This window comes from Procambarus clarkii, unplaced genomic scaffold, assembly GCF_040958095.1.
Source record: "Procambarus clarkii isolate CNS0578487 unplaced genomic scaffold, FALCON_Pclarkii_2.0 HiC_scaffold_116, whole genome shotgun sequence".
NCBI classification, from domain to species: domain Eukaryota; kingdom Metazoa; phylum Arthropoda; class Malacostraca; order Decapoda; family Cambaridae; genus Procambarus; species Procambarus clarkii.
The window spans coordinates 907,472-921,636 of record NW_027189149.1 but is presented as its reverse complement, the minus strand read 5'-3'; the positions used below and the strand labels follow the sequence as shown (position 1 = coordinate 921,636).

Sequence of the window (14,165 nt, the reverse complement as noted above, 5' to 3'; positions counted from 1 at the left end):
ATGGATGGATTCCTTACACATTCACATATATTAAGCAATGAATTTGCTATAGTACCTACAGTACTCAGACTTCTCGAATTACTTACATCTTCTTATATCTTAACTTTGTTGTTCATTCAACAACAGAGTCGTTTTCCAGGGAATCCCGTTATGTTAGATGATGCATCGCCTCGCCTCGCCTCGCATGGCATCGAATCGCATGTCATTGCATCGCATCGCATTGAACTGCATGGTATTGAATCACAAGGCATTGAATGGCATGGCATGGCATGGCATGGCATGGCATCACGTCACGTCTCTCGTCTCTCGTCTCTCGTCTCTCGTCTCTAGTCTCTAGTCTCTCGTCTCTCGTCTCTCGTCTCTCGTCTCTCGTCTCTCGTCTCTCGTCTCTCGTCTCTCGTCTCTCGTCTCTCGTCTCTCGTCTCTCGTCTCTCGTCTCTCGTCTCTCGCCTCTCGCCTCTCGCCTCTCGCCTCTCGCCTCTAGCCTCTAGCCTCTCGCCACCCAGCCCTGCCTCGCTTCGCCTCGTCTCCGGTTTGTGAAAACGATGTATCAAGCAAAGTGTTAGATGTGAAAAAGTCGTGATATATATACAAAAATGGAATAGTTGGCGTGTAATAGTGCTGTTCGTTTTCTGTTATGGTATCAGAGAGAGAACGTCTCCTATTTATATTTTTTGACGAGCGTTGGCGTAACAGGCCCCTTGCACTTTTAATTCGTTATTGTACTTTTCAAAAGCTGTAGCTACCTTAAGACACATGACAAATGGAGGTTTATGTATTAGAGTTAAGCGCTATACTCCCTGGCCAGGAGCGAATTCGTGAAACGCCACGCGAGTCTGTTTACCACTTTGCCGCCAGTTACATATTCACTACTCATGAATGAAACCATGTAATATCATGAATTTGCATATATATATAAATTCATTGATCAGGTAAGAAATGGTTAAAGCCTTTACTGCATGGCGTTTATATGTATGCTTGAATTCGAATAGTACTCAACGATAATCACATGCCCTTTTGCAATTGAAACTCGCTACGTGGTTTCTAGCCGCAATTGTTGCCTGGTGTTGCAGAGCAACCATGCATCCTATCGCTTCTCGGCCTTTTGGCTAAGATCAAAGTGTAGTATCTGTTCTTATCAGCTTAATATCTGATACGATCCCCATGTGGGATCCTCGATATTAAACTGATTTTTGCAACATGGCGAAGTGCTAGGAGCTTGCTCCACCTTTGCCGCGGATCGGCCCGGTATTGCAGTACCTCTGGGATCGGTCCACTCCCTTCGGGGAGACCAAAAACAACCCTATCAACTAGTCAAAATCAAGTAGGAGACGATTATGTTAATTGGTTATGTACATTAATGAATCGTGTTAATTTGAATTGCAGTAATTACTTCACACCAGCCAACATCGTATGAGGAAAAGCCTTGGAACGAGCAGCAGAAGTGAGTCAGTCGAGTCCGGGTTTGATGGGTCGAAGCTGAACAACTGCAACGAGTTAGAGGGAAGGAAGGAAGGAAGGAAGGAAGGAAGGAAGGAAGGAAGGAAGGAGAAAGAAGGAGAAAGAAGGAGAGTGAGGTGAGTAATATCATTTAATAACTTTAGATTAAAGATTATGTGCGAGCAAAGAAATACGATGGTTGGTGTGGAAGGAAAGAAGTTGATTTTATGAATGGGGGGGGGGGTTGCCAGTTAGTGCAATATTAATTGATTTTGTTTGTTTTCTGAGAATAGGTTATATAGGGTGAAGTTTTTCTCTATTTATATAAGTGTGGAAACTGGTTTAGATAGCTTAGTGGTTTGTTATGAAAAGGCTGGTAGAGATGGGTTGAATAGTGTTAGACTTGTGTCTGCATTTAGTGGAGAACTGGATTTGGTATTTAAATGGCATCTAATATGACGTAGTCATTGTGCAAATAAACTCTAAATCAACGGGTTTACTATGATCGAGAACCTAACTATAATAGTTACCCATTGTTGGCATGCTCTTCTTTTTTTTACAGAATTACTCACTCTCCCTTGTGAGGGAGGGAGGGAGGGAGGGAGGAGTGTGTGTGTATATCACTCGGAATTCCTTAGTCGGCTCTGACGGCGAAATTATATTCATACATACATCAAGATTAGACGTTTATCTATTTAATTTACCATTGCTGGAATGTACCAATGCGTAATAAAGACGAAATTCGACTTGAGATGGAGGGAGGTGTTGCTTTGGTGTGGTTTTACACGGCAACTCAACGATCGTTTGCCACTTCCACGCTTGCCTGCCAGCCGGCCAGCCACTAGCCTCAAAGTGAATTCCAGTGTCTTGATTAGCTTTACAATCCATCATTTACCTCAATACACACTAACAATGTGTATTTATATACTTCAATCGAGCATTCGATGCACACATTCACCTGTAATATATACGTCAATGAAACCCAGAACCCACCCAAGTTCAAGCGCACCTGCACTCTCACCCCTCTCCATTTGAATGCTAGTTTCCTATTTAGATTTCAAATGCTTCATTCACCCCTCTAAACACCACCGACGTATATTTACATTCTTTATTTAGCAATGTATGCAGGCACACATTCATTCACGTAAAATAACGAATAAAATTGATATAGAATCTACTATAATTTGCAAAGCGACCAACCACCAAATGTCATTGTGAAAGCTAGTTTCGTAATTAGCTTTGCAATACTTCATTTACCTCCCTAAACACCAACAATGACCGAGTATTTGTATACTCGGTAAAAGCGATGGATGGATTCCTTACACATTCACATATATTAAGCAATGAATTTGCTATAGTACCTACAGTACTCAGACTTCTCGAATTACTTACATCTTCTTATTATCTTAACTTTGTTGTTCATTCAACAACAGAGTCGTTTTCCAGGGAATCCCGTTATGTTAGATGATGCATCGCCTCGCCTCGCCTCGCATGGCATCGAATCGCATGTCATTGCATCGCATCGCATTGAACTGCATGGTATTGAATCACAAGGCATTGAATGGCATGGCATGGCATGGCATGGCATGGCATCACGTCACGTCTCTCGTCTCTCGTCTCTCGTCTCTCGTCTCTAGTCTCTCGTCTCTCGTCTCTCGTCTCTCGTCTCTCGTCTCTCGTCTCTCGTCTCTCGTCTCTCGTCTCTCGTCTCTCGTCTCTCGTCTCTCGTCTCTCGTCTCTCGTCTCTCGCCTCTCGCCTCTCGCCTCTCGCCTCTAGCCTCTAGCCTCTAGCCTCTCGCCACCCAGCCCTGCCTCGCTTCGCCTCGTCTCCGGTTTGTGAAAACGATGTATCAAGCAAAGTGTTAGATGTGAAAAAGTCGTGATATATATACAAAAATGGAATAGTTGGCGCGTAATAGTGCTGTTCGTTTTCTGTTATGGTATCAGAGAGAGAACGTCTCCTATTTATATTTTTGACGAGCGTTGGCGTAACAGGCCCCTTGCACTTTTAATTCGTTATTGTACTTTTCAAAAGCTGTAGCTACCTTAAGACACATGACAAATGGAGGTTTATGTATTAGAGTTAAGCGCTATACTCCCTGGCCAGGAGCGAATTCGTGAAACGCCACGCGAGTCTGTTTACCACTTTGCCGCCAGTTACATATTCACTACTCATGAATGAAACCATGTAATATCATGAATTTGCATATATATATAAATTCATTGATCAGGTAAGAAATGGTTAAAGCCTTTACTGCATGGCGTTTATATGTATGCTTGAATTCGAATAGTACTCAACGATAATCACATGCCCTTTTGCAATTGAAACTCGCTACGTGGTTTCTAGCCGCAATTGTTGCCTGGTGTTGCAGAGCAACCATGCATCCTATCGCTTCTCGGCCTTTTGGCTAAGATCAAAGTGTAGTATCTGTTCTTATCAGCTTAATATCTGATACGATCCCCATGTGGGATCCTCGATATTAAACTGATTTTTGCAACATGGCGAAGTGCTAGGAGCTTGCTCCACCTTTGCCGCGGATCGGCCCGGTATTGCAGTACCTCTGGATCGGTCCACTCCCTTCGGGGAGACCAAAAACAACCCTATCAACTAGTCAAAATCAAGTAGGAGACGATTATGTTAATTGGTTATGTACATTAATGAATCGTGTTAATTTGAATTGCAGTAATTACTTCACACCAGCCAACATCGTATGAGGAAAAAGCCTTGGAACGAGCAGCAGAAGTGAGTCAGTCGAGTCCGGGTTTGATGGGTCGAAGCTGAACAACTGCAACGAGTTAGAGGGAAGGAAGGAAGGAAGGAAGGAAGGAAGGAAGGAAGGAAGGAAGGAGAAAGAAGGAGAAAGAAGGAGAGTGAGGTGAGTAATATCATTTAATAACTTTAGATTAAAGATTATGTGCGAGCAAAGAAATACGATGGTTGGTGTGGAAGGAAAGAAGTTGATTTTATGAATGGGGGGGGGGGTTGCCAGTTAGTGCAATATTAATTGATTTTGTTTGTTTTCTGAGATAGGTTATATAGGGTGAAGTTTTTCTCTATTTATATAAGTGTGGAAACTGGTTTAGATAGCTTAGTGGTTTGTTATGAAAAGGCTGGTAGAGATGGGTTGAATAGTGTTAGACTTGTGTCTGCATTTAGTGGAGAACTGGATTTGGTATTTAAATGGCATCTAATATGACGTAGTCATTGTGCAAATAAACTCTAAATCAACGGGTTTACTATGATCGAGAACCTAACTATAATAGTTACCCATTGTTGGCATGCTCTTCTTTTTTTTACAGAATTACTCACTCTCCCTTGTGAGGGAGGGAGGGAGGGAGGGAGGAGTGTGTGTGTATATCACTCGGAATTCCTTAGTCGGCTCTGACGGCGAAATTATATTCATACATACATCAAGATTAGACGTTTATCTATTTAATTTACCATTGCTGGAATGTACCAATGCGTAATAAAGACGAAATTCGACTTGAGATGGAGGGAGGTGTTGCTTTGGTGTGGTTTTACACGGCAACTCAACGATCGTTTGCCACTTCCACGCTTGCCTGCCAGCCGGCCAGCCACTAGCCTCAAAGTGAATTCCAGTGTCTTGATTAGCTTTACAATCCATCATTTACCTCAATACACACTAACAATGTGTATTTATATACTTCAATCGAGCATTCGATGCACACATTCACCTGTAATATATACGTCAATGAAACCCAGAACCCACCCAAGTTCAAGCGCACCTGCACTCTCACCCCTCTCCATTTGAATGCTAGTTTCCTATTTAGATTTCAAATGCTTCATTCACCCCTCTAAACACCACCGACGTATATTTACATTCTTTATTTAGGCATGTGCAGCACACATTCATTCACGTAAAATAACGAATAAATTGATATAGAATCTACTATAATTTGCAAAGCGACCAACCACCAAATGTCATTGTGAAAGCTAGTTTCGTAATTAGCTTTGCAATACTTCATTTACCTCCCTAAACACCAACAATGACCGAGTATTTGTATACTCGGTAAAAGCGATGGATGGATTCCTTACACATTCACATATATTAAGCAATGAATTTGCTATAGTACCTACAGTACTCAGACTTCTCGAATTACTTACATCTTCTTATATCTTAACTTTGTTGTTCATTCAACAACAGAGTCGTTTTCCAGGGAATCCCGTTATGTTAGATGATGCATCGCCTCGCCTCGCCTCGCATGGCATCGAATCGCATGTCATTGCATCGCATCGCATTGAACTGCATGGTATTGAATCACAAGGCATTGAATGGCATGGCATGGCATGGCATGGCATGGCATCACGTCACGTCTCTCGTCTCTCGTCTCTCGTCTCTCGTCTCTAGTCTCTCGTCTCTCGTCTCTCGTCTCTCGTCTCTCGTCTCTCGTCTCTCGTCTCTCGTCTCTCGTCTCTCGTCTCTCGTCTCTCGTCTCTCGTCTCTCGTCTCTCGTCTCTCGTCTCTCGCCTCTCGCCTCTCGCCTCTCGCCTCTCGCCTCTAGCCTCTAGCCTCTCGCCACCCAGCCCTGCCTCGCTTCGCCTCGTCTCCGGTTTGTGAAAACGATGTATCAAGCAAGTGTTAGATGTGAAAAAGTCGTGATATATATACAAAAATGGAATAGTTGGCGTGTAATAGTGCTGTTCGTTTTCTGTTATGGTATCAGAGAGAGAACGTCTCCTATTTATATTTTTTGACGAGCGTTGGCGTAACAGGCCCCTTGCACTTTTAATTCGTTATTGTACTTTTCAAAAGCTGTAGCTACCTTAAGACACATGACAAATGGAGGTTTATGTATTAGAGTTAAGCGCTATACTCCCTGGCCAGGAGCGAATTCGTGAAACGCCACGCGAGTCTGTTTACCACTTTGCCGCCAGTTACATATTCACTACTCATGAATGAAACCATGTAATATCATGAATTTGCATATATATATAAATTCATTGATCAGGTAAGAAATGGTTAAAGCCTTTACTGCATGGCGTTTATATGTATGCTTGAATTCGAATAGTACTCAACGATAATCACATGCCCTTTTGCAATTGAAACTCGCTACGTGGTTTCTAGCCGCAATTGTTGCCTGGTGTTGCAGAGCAACCATGCATCCTATCGCTTCTCGGCCTTTTGGCTAAGATCAAAGTGTAGTATCTGTTCTTATCAGCTTAATATCTGATACGATCCCCATGTGGGATCCTCGATATTAAACTGATTTTTGCAACATGGCGAAGTGCTAGGAGCTTGCTCCACCTTTGCCGCGGATCGGCCCGGTATTGCAGTACCTCTGGGATCGGTCCACTCCCTTCGGGGAGACCAAAAACAACCCTATCAACTAGTCAAAATCAAGTAGGAGACGATTATGTTAATTGGTTATGTACATTAATGAATCGTGTTAATTTGAATTGCAGTAATTACTTCACACCAGCCAACATCGTATGAGGAAAAAGCCTTGGAACGAGCAGCAGAAGTGAGTCAGTCGAGTCGGGTTTGATGGGTCGAAGCTGAACAACTGCAACGAGTTAGAGGGAAGGAAGGAAGGAAGGAAGGAAGGAAGGAAGGAAGGAAGGAAGGAGAAAGAAGGAGAAAGAAGGAGAGTGAGGTGAGTAATATCATTTAATAACTTTAGATTAAAGATTATGTGCGAGCAAAGAAATACGATGGTTGGTGTGGAAGGAAAGAAGTTGATTTTATGAATGGGGGGGGGGTTGCCAGTTAGTGCAATATTAATTGATTTTGTTTGTTTTCTGAGATAGGTTATATAGGGTGAAGTTTTTCTCTATTTATATAAGTGTGGAAACTGGTTTAGATAGCTTAGTGGTTTGTTATGAAAAAGGCTGGTAGAGATGGGTTGAATAGTGTTAGACTTGTGTCTGCATTTAGTGGAGAACTGGATTTGGTATTTAAATGGCATCTAATATGACGTAGTCATTGTGCAAATAAACTCTAAATCAACGGGTTTACTATGATCGAGAACCTAACTATAATAGTTACCCATTGTTGGCATGCTCTTCTTTTTTTACAGAATTACTCACTCTCCCTTGTGAGGGAGGGAGGGAGGGAGGGAGGAGTGTGTGTGTATATCACTCGGAATTCCTTAGTCGGCTCTGACGGCGAAATTATATTCATACATACATCAAGATTAGACGTTTATCTATTTAATTTACCATTGCTGGAATGTACCAATGCGTAATAAAGACGAAATTCGACTTGAGATGGAGGGAGGTGTTGCTTTGGTGTGGTTTTACACGGCAACTCAACGATCGTTTGCCACTTCCACGCTTGCCTGCCAGCCGGCCAGCCACTAGCCTCAAAGTGAATTCCAGTGTCTTGATTAGCTTTACAATCCATCATTTACCTCAATACACACTAACAATGTGTATTTATATACTTCAATCGAGCATTCGATGCACACATTCACCTGTAATATATACGTCAATGAAACCCAGAACCCACCCAAGTTCAAGCGCACCTGCACTCTCACCCCTCTCCATTTGAATGCTAGTTTCCTATTTAGATTTCAAATGCTTCATTCACCCCTCTAAACACCACCGACGTATATTTACATTCTTTATTTAGGCAATGTATGCAGGCACACATTCATTCACGTAAAATAACGAATAAAATTGATATAGAATCTACTATAATTTGCAAAGCGACCAACCACCAAATGTCATTGTGAAAGCTAGTTTCGTAATTAGCTTTGCAATACTTCATTTACCTCCCTAAACACCAACAATGACCGAGTATTTGTATACTCGGTAAAAGCGATGGATGGATTCCTTACACATTCACATATATTAAGCAATGAATTTGCTATAGTAACCTACAGTACTCAGACTTCTCGAATTACTTACATCTTCTTATATCTTAACTTTGTTGTTCATTCAACAACAGAGTCGTTTTCCAGGGAATCCCGTTATGTTAGATGATGCATCGCCTCGCCTCGCCTCGCATGGCATCGAATCGCATGTCATTGCATCGCATCGCATTGAACTGCATGGTATTGAATCACAAGGCATTGAATGGCATGGCATGGCATGGCATGGCATGGCATCACGTCACGTCTCTCGTCTCTCGTCTCTCGTCTCTCGTCTCTCGTCTCTAGTCTCTCGTCTCTCGTCTCTCGTCTCTCGTCTCTCGTCTCTCGTCTCTCGTCTCTCGTCTCTCGTCTCTCGTCTCTCGTCTCTCGTCTCTCGTCTCTCGTCTCTCGCCTCTCGCCTCTCGCCTCTCGCCTCTCGCCTCTAGCCTCTAGCCTCTCGCCACCCAGCCCTGCCTCGCTTCGCCTCGTCTCCGGTTTGTGAAAACGATGTATCAAGCAAAGTGTTAGATGTGAAAAAGTCGTGATATATATACAAAAATGGAATAGTTGGCGCGTAATAGTGCTGTCGTTTTCTGTTATGGTATCAGAGAGAGAACGTCTCCTATTTATATTTTTTGACGAGCGTTGGCGTAACAGGCCCCTTGCACTTTTAATTCGTTATTGTACTTTTCAAAAGCTGTAGCTACCTTAAGACACATGACAAATGGAGGTTTATGTATTAGAGTTAAGCGCTATACTCCCTGGCCAGGAGCGAATTCGTGAAACGCCACGCGAGTCTGTTTACCACTTTGCCGCCAGTTACATATTCACTACTCATGAATGAAACCATGTAATATCATGAATTTGCATATATATATAAATTCATTGATCAGGTAAGAAATGGTTAAAGCCTTTACTGCATGGCGTTTATATGTATGCTTGAATTCGAATAGTACTCAACGATAATCACATGCCCTTTTGCAATTGAAACTCGCTACGTGGTTTCTAGCCGCAATTGTTGCCTGGTGTTGCAGAGCAACCATGCATCCTATCGCTTCTCGGCCTTTTGGCTAAGATCAAAGTGTAGTATCTGTTCTTATCAGCTTAATATCTGATACGATCCCCATGTGGGATCCTCGATATTAAACTGATTTTTGCAACATGGCGAAGTGCTAGGAGCTTGCTCCACCTTTGCCGCGGATCGGCCCGGTATTGCAGTACCTCTGGGATCGGTCCACTCCCTTCGGGGAGACCAAAAACAACCCTATCAACTAGTCAAAATCAAGTAGGAGACGATTATGTTAATTGGTTATGTACATTAATGAATCGTGTTAATTTGAATTGCAGTAATTACTTCACACCAGCCAACATCGTATGAGGAAAAAGCCTTGGAACGAGCAGCAGAAGTGAGTCAGTCGAGTCCGGGTTTGATGGGTCGAAGCTGAACAACTGCAACGAGTTAGAGGGAAGGAAGGAAGGAAGGAAGGAAGGAAGGAAGGAAGGAAGGAAGGAGAAAGAAGGAGAAAGAAGGAGAGTGAGGTGAGTAATATCATTTAATAACTTTAGATTAAAGATTATGTGCGAGCAAAGAAATACGATGGTTGGTGTGGAAGGAAAGAAGTTGATTTATGAATGGGGGGGGGGTTGCCAGTTAGTGCAATATTAATTGATTTTGTTTGTTTTCTGAGATAGGTTATATAGGGTGAAGTTTTTCTCTATTTATATAAGTGTGGAAACTGGTTTAGATAGCTTAGTGGTTTGTTATGAAAAGGCTGGTAGAGATGGGTTGAATAGTGTTAGACTTGTGTCTGCATTTAGTGGAGAACTGGATTTGGTATTTAAATGGCATCTAATATGACGTAGTCATTGTGCAAATAAACTCTAAATCAACGGTTTACTATGATCGAGAACCTAACTATAATAGTTACCCATTGTTGGCATGCTTCTTCTTTTTTTACAGAATTACTCACTCTCCCTTGTGAGGGAGGGAGGGAGGGAGGGAGGAGTGTGTGTGTATATCACTCGGAATTCCTTAGTCGGCTCTGACGGCGAAAATTATATTCATACATACATCAAGATTAGACGTTTATCTATTTAATTTACCATTGCTGGAATGTACCAATGCGTAATAAAGACGAAATTCGACTTGAGATGGAGGGAGGTGTTGCTTTGGTGTGGTTTTACACGGCAACTCAACGATCGTTTGCCACTTCCACGCTTGCCTGCCAGCCGGCCAGCCACTAGCCTCAAAGTGAATTCCAGTGTCTTGATTAGCTTTACAATCCATCATTTACCTCAATACACACTAACAATGTGTATTTATATACTTCAATCGAGCATTCGATGCACACATTCACCTGTAATATATACGTCAATGAAACCCAGAACCCACCCAAGTTCAAGCGCACCTGCACTCTCACCCCTCTCCATTTGAATGCTAGTTTCCTATTTAGATTTCAAATGCTTCATTCACCCCTCTAAACACCACCGACGTATATTTACATTCTTTATTTAGCAGGCACACATTCATTCACGTAAAATAACGAATAAAATTGATATAGAATCTACTATAATTTGCAAAGCGACCAACCACCAAATGTCATTGTGAAAGCTAGTTTCGTAATTAGCTTTGCAATACTTCATTACCTCCCTAAACACCAACAATGACCGAGTATTTGTATACTCGGTAAAAGCGATGGATGGATTCCTTACACATTCACATATATTAAGCAATGAATTTGCTATAGTACCTACAGTACTCAGACTTCTCGAATTACTTACATCTTCTTATATCTTAACTTTGTTGTTCATTCAACACAGAGTCGTTTTCCAGGGAATCCCGTTATGTTAGATGATGCATCGCCTCGCCTCGCCTCGCATGGCATCGAATCGCATGTCATTGCATCGCATCGCATTGAACTGCATGGTATTGAATCACAAGGCATTGAATGGCATGGCATGGCATGGCATGGCATGGCATCACGTCACGTCTCTCGTCTCTCGTCTCTCGTCTCTCGTCTCTAGTCTCTAGTCTCTCGTCTCTCGTCTCTCGTCTCTCGTCTCTCGTCTCTCGTCTCTCGTCTCTCGTCTCTCGTCCTCTCGTCTCTCGTCTCTCGTCTCTCGTCTCTCGTCTCTCGTCTCTCGCCTCTCGCCTCTCGCCTCTCGCCTCTCGCCTCTAGCCTCTAGCCTCTCGCCACCCAGCCCTGCCTCGCTTCGCCTCGTCTCCGGTTTGTGAAAACGATGTATCAAGCAAAGTGTTAGATGTGAAAAAGTCGTGATATATATACAAAAATGGAATAGTTGGCGTGTAATAGTGCTGTTCGTTTTCTGTTATGGTATCAGAGAGAGAACGTCTCCTATTTATATTTTTTGACGAGCGTTGGCGTAACAGGCCCCTTGCACTTTTAATTCGTTATTGTACTTTTCAAAAGCTGTAGCTACCTTAAGACACATGACAAATGGAGGTTTATGTATTAGAGTTAAGCGCTATACTCCCTGGCCAGGAGCGAATTCGTGAAACGCCACGCGAGTCTGTTTACCACTTTGCCGCCAGTTACATATTCACTACTCATGAATGAAACCATGTAATATCATGAATTTGCATATATATATAAATTCATTGATCAGTAGAAATGGTTAAAGCCTTTACTGCATGGCGTTTATATGTATGCTTGAATTCGAATAGTACTCAACGATAATCACATGCCCTTTTGCAATTGAAACTCGCTACGTGGTTTCTAGCCGCAATTGTTGCCTGGTGTTGCAGAGCAACCATGCATCCTATCGCTTCTCGGCCTTTTGGCTAAGATCAAAGTGTAGTATCTGTTCTTATCAGCTTATATCTGATTACGATCCCCATGTGGGATCCTCGATATTAAACTGATTTTTGCAACCATGGCGAAGTGCTAGGAGCTTGCTCCACCTTTGCCGCGGATCGGCCCGGTATTGCAGTACCTCTGGGATCGGTCCACTCCCTTCGGGGAGACCAAAAACAACCCTATCAACTAGTCAAAATCAAGTAGGAGACGATTATGTTAATTGGTTATGTACATTAATGAATCGTGTTAATTTGAATTGCAGTAATTACTTCACACCAGCCAACATCGTATGAGGAAAAAGCCTTGGAACGAGCAGCAGAAGTGAGTCAGTCGAGTCCGGGTTTGATGGGTCGAAGCTGAACAACTGCAACGAGTTAGAGGGAAGGAAGGAAGGAAGGAAGGAAGGAAGGAAGGAAGGAAGGAAGGAGAAAGAAGGAGAAAGAAGGAGAGTGAGGTGAGTAATATCATTTAATAACTTTAGATTAAAGATTATGTGCGAGCAAAGAAATACGATGGTTGGTGTGGAAGGAAAGAAGTTGATTTTATGAATGGGGGGGGGGTTGCCAGTTAGTGCAATATTAATTGATTTTGTTTGTTTTCTGAGATAGGTTATATAGGGTGAAGTTTTTCTCTATTTATATAAGTGTGGAAACTGGTTTAGATAGCTTAGTGGTTTGTTATGAAAAGGCTGGTAGAGATGGGTTGAATAGTGTTAGACTTGTGTCTGCATTTAGTGGAGAACTGGATTTGGTATTTAAATGGCATCTAATATGACGTAGTCATTGTGCAAATAAACTCTAAATCAACGGGTTTACTATGATCGAGAACCTAACTATAATAGTTACCCATTGTTGGCATGCTCTTCTTTTTTTTACAGAATTACTCACTCTCCCTTGTGAGGGAGGGAGGGAGGGAGGGAGGAGTGTGTGTGTATATCACTCGGAATTCCTTAGTCGGCTCTGACGGCGAAATTATATTCATACATACATCAAGATTAGACGTTTATCTATTTAATTTACCATTGCTGGAATGTACCAATGCGTAATAAAGACGAAATTCGACTTGAGATGGAGGGAGGTGTTGCTTTGGTGTGGTTTTACACGGCAACTCAACGATCGTTTGCCACTTCCACGCTTGCCTGCCAGCCGGCCAGCCACTAGCCTCAAAGTGAATTCCAGTGTCTTGATTAGCTTTACAATCCATCATTTACCTCAATACACACTAACAATGTGTATTTATATACTTCAATCGAGCATTCGATGCACACATTCACCTGTAATATATACGTCAATGAAACCCAGAACCCACCCAAGTTCAAGCGCACCTGCACTCTCACCCTCTCCATTTGAATGCTAGTTTCCTATTTAGATTTCAAATGCTTCATTCACCCCTCTAAACACCACCGACGTATATTTACATTCTTTATTTATGCAGGCACACATTCATTCACGTAAAATAACGAATAAAATTGATATAGAATCTACTATAATTTGCAAAGCGACCAACCACCAAATGTCATTGTGAAAGCTAGTTTCGTAATTAGCTTTGCAATACTTCATTTACCTCCCTAAACACCAACAATGACCGAGTATTTGTATACTCGGTAAAAGCGATGGATGGATTCCTTACACATTCACATATATTAAGCAATGAATTTGCTATAGTACCTACAGTACTCAGACTTCTCGAATTACTTACATCTTCTTATATCTTAACTTTGTTGTTCATTCAACAACAGAGTCGTTTTCCAGGGAATCCCGTTATGTTAGATGCATCGCCTCGCCTCGCCTCGCATGGCATCGAATCGCATGTCATTGCATCGCATCGCATTGAACTGCATGGTATTGAATCACAAGGCATTGAATGGCATGGCATGGCATGGCATGGCATGGCATCACGTCACGTCTCTCGTCTCTCGTCTCTCGTCTCTCGTCTCTAGTCTCTCGTCTCTCGTCTCTCGTCTCTCGTCTCTCGTCTCTCGTCTCTCGTCTCTCGTCTCTCGTCTCTCGTCTCTCGTCTCTCGTCTCTCGTCTCTCGTCTCTCGTCTCTCTCGCCTCTCGCCTCTCGCCTCTCGCCTCTCGAGCCTCTAGC

The 14,165-nt window shown here is 42.5% G+C and overlaps 1 long non-coding RNA gene and 5 other non-coding genes across 6 annotated transcripts; all 6 read left to right on the top strand.

Annotated features, from left to right (window-relative positions):
* The first annotated feature begins 1,089 nt into the window (after window positions 1-1,089).
* LOC138360642 (U2 spliceosomal RNA) lies at window positions 1,090-1,282 on the top strand. The gene has a single exon (XR_011226536.1). It is a non-coding gene; the product is annotated as a U2 spliceosomal RNA (small nuclear RNA).
* Window positions 1,283-3,828: 2,546 nt separating this feature from the next.
* On the top strand, window positions 3,829-4,020 carry LOC138360706 (U2 spliceosomal RNA). The gene has a single exon (XR_011226596.1). It is a non-coding gene; the product is annotated as a U2 spliceosomal RNA (small nuclear RNA).
* A 2,548-nt stretch (window positions 4,021-6,568) lies between these two features.
* Window positions 6,569-6,761, top strand: LOC138360640 (U2 spliceosomal RNA). Its single transcript, XR_011226534.1, has one exon. It is a non-coding gene; the product is annotated as a U2 spliceosomal RNA (small nuclear RNA).
* Window positions 6,762-6,896: 135 nt separating this feature from the next.
* Window positions 6,897-12,522, top strand: LOC138360615 (uncharacterized). The gene is made up of 3 exons (XR_011226526.1): window positions 6,897-7,056; window positions 9,604-9,795; window positions 12,337-12,522. It is a non-coding gene; the product is annotated as an uncharacterized lncRNA (long non-coding RNA).
* On the top strand, window positions 9,307-9,499 carry LOC138360639 (U2 spliceosomal RNA). The gene has a single exon (XR_011226533.1). It is a non-coding gene; the product is annotated as a U2 spliceosomal RNA (small nuclear RNA).
* On the top strand, window positions 12,039-12,232 carry LOC138360716 (U2 spliceosomal RNA). Its single transcript, XR_011226605.1, has one exon. It is a non-coding gene; the product is annotated as a U2 spliceosomal RNA (small nuclear RNA).
* Window positions 12,523-14,165: the final 1,643 nt, after the last annotated feature.